Source organism: Mixophyes fleayi, assembly GCF_038048845.1.
Source record: "Mixophyes fleayi isolate aMixFle1 chromosome 12 unlocalized genomic scaffold, aMixFle1.hap1 SUPER_12_unloc_2, whole genome shotgun sequence".
Lineage (NCBI taxonomy): Eukaryota > Metazoa > Chordata > Amphibia > Anura > Limnodynastidae > Mixophyes > Mixophyes fleayi.
Window position 1 is genome coordinate 484,253 of NW_027445896.1, and position 5,797 is coordinate 490,049.

The following is a 5,797-nucleotide window of genomic DNA, read 5'->3' on the forward strand; positions in this document are numbered from 1 at the left end:
AGATTAGTATTAGTCAAGGAGGGAGCAAGATGACAGAAAGGAGACAAGATGGTTGTAGACAACATGCTCAAGAAGTTTGGAGGAAAAAGGAAGGATGGAGATAGGATGATAATTAGAGAGAGAGGCGGGTCAAGGGACTTTTATTGAGTATGGTGGAGACAAGAGCATTTGTGAAGGAGGAAGGGAAGGTACCAGATGAGAAGAATAGGTTGAAGAGGTGGACAACATAGGAGTAGACTTCCAGAGAGAGAGAGGGAGTGGAAGTGGTGAGAGGTGATGGGGTCTAGGTGCTGGTGAAGGGGTTGAGAAGGATAGAATGGTGCAAACTACATCTGCAGATAGAGTGAGGGAAGAAAAAGTGGGTGGACAAGAAAGTGGAGGTGACAGTGGGGATCAGTGTCAGCAGAGGAGGGTGGGTTGTGGGAAGAGGTGAGTAGGGAGTGGGTGGGGGTGAGAAGGGACTGATAGGAGTTGTTGTCATGACATATGGCTCAATTTTGGAGGTGAAATGGTATTTTATTTTTCAGTATCTACTGCATACTTGCCCAATTTTGCTTGCTGTACTCTGGGAGATCCCAGGGTAGGGGGGTGTGTGGGGGTGGGGCTTATTTTTGAATGCTGTCTTTTGGCCCCACCCCCTAAATGAGCAGCACTATTTTACCCTATTCCAATAGGGGTAGGCACACTGGTGTCCCCCTCTTTTGTAAAGCAGTGCAAAAATAAGATTTCATTTTGCAGAGCAAGATTATTGAAACAAAATAAAGGGGTGAAGGGTGAGCAATTTTAGCGATGTCCCTTACTGTGGCGATAAAGACCTAAGAAAGGACTCTGAAAAAAGACACTAAACAAAAGAAAAAAAGAGAAGCACAAAAACCTTCTCCACAGAGCATATACCACCATATACAAACTGATTTAAAACATAATTTACATAATTTCTAAAAAATAAAACACATTACATCCAATTCAGGGAATGATCTTAATTCTAAAACCTCCCTTGTTAAACCAATACTCAGAAAAAGTTCAGTCTCTCAGCTAAGAGTACAATTCTCCTATAGTGCACATATAAAGTTTTCCAATAAATGATTTTTCAGAAATTGAATTGTACAGATCGATAGTATATAATTAAAGTCATTTTGGCCCCGTGCCGAAATCGATATTTTTTTTTTAACGAATAAAATTTTTATTGGTTTTTCAAGGTTTTTCAAAAGGGGTACAGAAGAAAAAAAAGGGGGAAAAGGGTACATAAAGGGGATGGAACACATACACAATATACTTGAAAAAAAAACAGCATCAAAATCAAGTGTATTTGACTTTACGTTGTATACATTTGGCTTGACTAATACTTTACACACCATCAAACAGAAGCTCATTCACCGGCGTCATTGTCATTAGAGGGCGGGGGAAGCGAACGTGATGGATTTCCCTACCCATCTGTCACATAATTATGCCAGGCTCTCCACTTAATCAGCGGTGACGATGTTGACGTGGAATATGGGACACCCAGGGTTTCCATTTCAAAATTAAAATTAATTTTGGAGATTACCTTGGCCAGAGTAGGGGGGAGAGGCTGCTTCCAGGCCTGGGCTATAGCTGCTTTGGTTGCTATCAGTATCTGGCCTGTCACGTATCTATCCCAACTGGGAAGAGAGGGGGAATAATATTGCAATAACGCTAACTCTGTTGTTTGGAGGACCGAGTGACGAAGGACTGAGCTTATCAATTGAAAGGCCTTATTCCATATAGGTCTTATTACAGGGCATGACCAAAATATATGGAAAATATCACCACGCTCAGAGCAATTACGCCAACATAGTGGGGATATGGAAGGCCAGATTTTATAAAGTTTGTCTGGAGTAACATACATTCTATTCAGCAATTTTACCAACATTTCAGTGTGATTAAGGCACTTGGACATTTTAAAGGAGTTGGCGTAAATATGTTCCCAGTCTTCCTCTGACAAATCTAACTGAAGGTCTGATTCCCATTGGGTCTGAGGTTTAGACTTTGGAGCGATATCAAGGCTCAATAAGGTTTTATACCAGAGGGTAATACTGGCTATACTACTACCTTTAGTTAATGGGGAGTAATACCTGGCTAAAGGAGGGCCTATTGCCTGAATACTGAATGGTAAGGAAGTTAATAGATGCCTGATTTGGAGGTATTTGTAAAAGTCACCTTTGGGCAACGAATTTAGGGCACTAAGGTGTGAGTAGGAGAAGAGCCCACCTGAGTCCAGCAAGTGTCCTAGAGTCCGAATACCCCTACCAATCCATCCAGAAAGAATCAAGTCCGGTATTTGCTTGGCGATCGTCCGTAGAGACACATCCGTCGTGGGACGCAACAGCCCCTCGGTACTCCGGCATAATCGGTCCCACACAGTCAAAGTATCTCTGATAAGAGCCGGCAAGGTCTCCACAGGAGGTCTCCACTGGACAGGTATCCATAAAAGATCTGTCAAGGGGAATTCTGGAGTACACGCTACCTCCAGATCTACCCAAGGTTTCACTCCCCCTGGGAGATACCAATCTCGAACCTGGGATAAAATACAAGCCTCATGATATTTTGTCAAGTGAGGGAGGGCCAGTCCCCCTTGCCGTTTCCCTCTAGTCATTCGCTGCATAGCAATATGGGGGGTTTGGACTTCCAGACATATGTTTTCAAAAGGGAAGTCAATTTGGTTAGCAACCTCGGAGGAAGACAAATTGGGAGCATGCGAAATAAGTACATTAATTTAATGAGAAGCATCATTTTGAACGCTGAGATCCTGCCTAACCAGGAGACCTCGAAGCATAGAGAAATTATGTTCTATAATTAAATCTAAGTGGGGGGTTATTTGAATCCCAAGATAATTAAGAATCGGAGATTCTCTGTTCCCCCAATTCCCCCTGAGTAGACTAGTCATTAGAAATGTCATTAGAAATGTGGGTTCTTGCTTTGGGGTCAGGCTGAGATATTGGAATGTTCCAGGACGCTAAAAGCTTTGTCCCTTCTTCAACTGAGTTTACAATATGTAGCATGTTGTGTCTGTGGATCAACAATTTCACTGGGAACCCCCATTTGTAGGGAATATCATTACTTCTTAGAGCTCTTGTGACTGATTGAAAAGCTCTTCGCTTCGCCACTGTGTGTTGAGAAAAATCTGGGAACACTTGAATGTCTTGGAGGAGATCTGTACCTTCTGCTTCCCTGGCCGCCCGCAGGATGCGTTCCTTAATATGGAAGAAGTGAACGCATAGTAAGGTGTCTCTGGGGACGGTGTCCGGTGCTCTCTTATTTTTAGGGAGCCGATGTATGCGATCGATAGTTAGATCTAGTGTGGAAGCTGAGGGGAGAAGTTTCTGAAACAGATTAGTGGTAAAGGATCATAGATCTGCGTTTGAAATCTGATCTGGTATTCCCCGAATTTTGAGGTTGTTGCGGCGTGATCTATCTTCCATATCCACCATCTCCACTTATCTCTCATGGTGATAACTTCTGACTCAAGTTGCTCATGCGATGTAATAAGTTCGTTGTGTGAAGAGACCAGTTCTTCTGATTTGTTCTCAAGATGTACCGTCCTGGAGCCCAGTGCCGCAACCTCTGCTTGGATGGCTTTCATAGAGGCTCTCAGCTCCGCCGATAGGTCGGCTTTCAAAGAGGCCAGCAGAGTTTGCATTTACTTAAATGAAATAGGGGCCTCAGGATCGGTCATGTGGGTAGAGGACTCAGAAGGTGGAATGGATGCCGAGGCAATATCCAGCTGATCAAAGTTGTCTCCCCGTCCAGTCCCCGTTTCCCGGGGGACGACGACAAAGATCTCTGTTTATTTGGCTTAAAGGAGGGGAGCTGTGAGGTTGCACCAGATGGGATAAGATTTTTAATCTTTTTGATCCTTCTAGGAGCCATCTGGGTGAATTATCAGGTCTCCTGTGTTGATATGAGTAGCTGGCAAATGGGAGGCTTTACCTAGGCAAAAGCGCAGTAGTGAAGTAGAGTGTATCCAAGCGGAGCTCTATATTATTGTAGATAAAGAGGTCACTTATATTCAGGGTGATCCACCAGCGACGACGTACAGATATAACTTGAGGCTTGATCCCATGAGCTAGTCGTGCTCAGTCGCGCAGAATAGGACACATGCGGGCGGTGGTCAGAACATCATGTATGTTACATGGATATAATAGCTGTAGTCGAGTTCTCTGGTAATCAACCTCTGTCAATCAGCCATTACATTGCAATAAATCGTATGTCCACTAGGTGGCAGCAAACCACTATAGGAGGAACTGAATGGATCTATGAAAAAGTTACAGCTTGGGCTCTGGAGGAGTTGATTTATGAGTGTTATGAGGCAATGAGTGTAACTGGGCAGTATCTGCAGCAAGTAGTTAGAAGAGGCTAAGGTGGGAGGTCTATGTCTCTTGGTATAGGTCACAACAAGTATATAGTAGGCTGCTCACCTATTAGATCCCTCAGAGCAGGCTGTGTTCTGACTCTTCTCCAAGACCACCAGAGCCCTTAAACAGCGCTCAGATGACTGGTGGACAGCGCTGATGAGTAGCCAATCAGAGCTGTCTGGGGCTCTCCTGCGCTCTCGCCTCGACTGCTATAGTTGTCTTTTCCCCTCTGTCACTTCACAGAGTCGTTCCCAGCGTGCCCCTCGCCAGTCTCCTTACCGGAAGTGAAGCTGGCAATGGCGCCCGCAACTTCCGGCTCATCGCGTCAGCGGAGCGGTGTATTAAATCGGGCCAAGCAGAGAGGCATGCATCAGAGGATTAATCTCCAGGTAGGACCTCCACCTCAATGCCCCAAATGTAGCCGTGAATGGGGATCCGGGCATCTCTCCTGCGCCAGTAGGCTAGTGTAGACCTCACGGGGGATGCGCCTGTCTCCACAGGCAAGCTGGCGGGTCGGCAACACTCCCCTTGCGTACTGTATTCAGATCGGCCAGTTAGTGTGGGTCACTAGCGGAGATAGGGCAGACAATTTGAGGAGCTCCCGAAACGCACGTCTATCCCCGTTGGCTGCCAGGCCACGCCCCCGAAATCGATATTTTGTGGAGGCGGGGCAAGAACGATGTGATTCACCGTCATTCAAGTCAATGATGCTCCCACCCTGCCTAGGTTACTAGGAAGAGGGCAGGATGTGGGAGAATTGCCTGCTCTCCCGGGAGTCCGGGAGACCTACCTGGATTTCGGGAGTCTCCCAGAAATTCCTGGAAAGTTAGCAAGTATGGGGATGAGTAATTAAGAAGAGCAAAGGAAAAAAGGAGTACATTTTCTTTTTTACAAACCATGTTACAATTAAAGGAGTGAAAATGAGTTTACTATTTTGCACATAAGATAAATACTGGCTGTTTTTTCATCTAGCACACAAATACTTGATAACTTTATTTTTACATTGAAATTTAAATTGATCTGGGATATGCCCTACCCCAACTATAAATCTGTCCCCACATTTTAAATTTACCTCCCCCTTTAATGCAACATGGTATAATTGTATTTCTTAGCGCAAAATGTTATTAAAAAGCCTTCATTTAATACGTGTAGTGTTATTTAGAGTAATACGTTGAAGTTGCACCTTACCAGTATTAGATAGTTCTCTTTCTGGTTTCAACACTTCAGATTTACCATGCACCAGAGAGGTCAGGAGATTTATCCACAGAGATTTAAAATGACACAAGTGTATTCTGAACTAATTTCCTTTTATTAATAAGTATTATTCTGATATTTATTTTAGAAGCACACAATTATTTTTAACCAATATCTTTGAAACCATTTACAATTGACAAACCTTTATTTTGCCATACTAACAACACTGACAG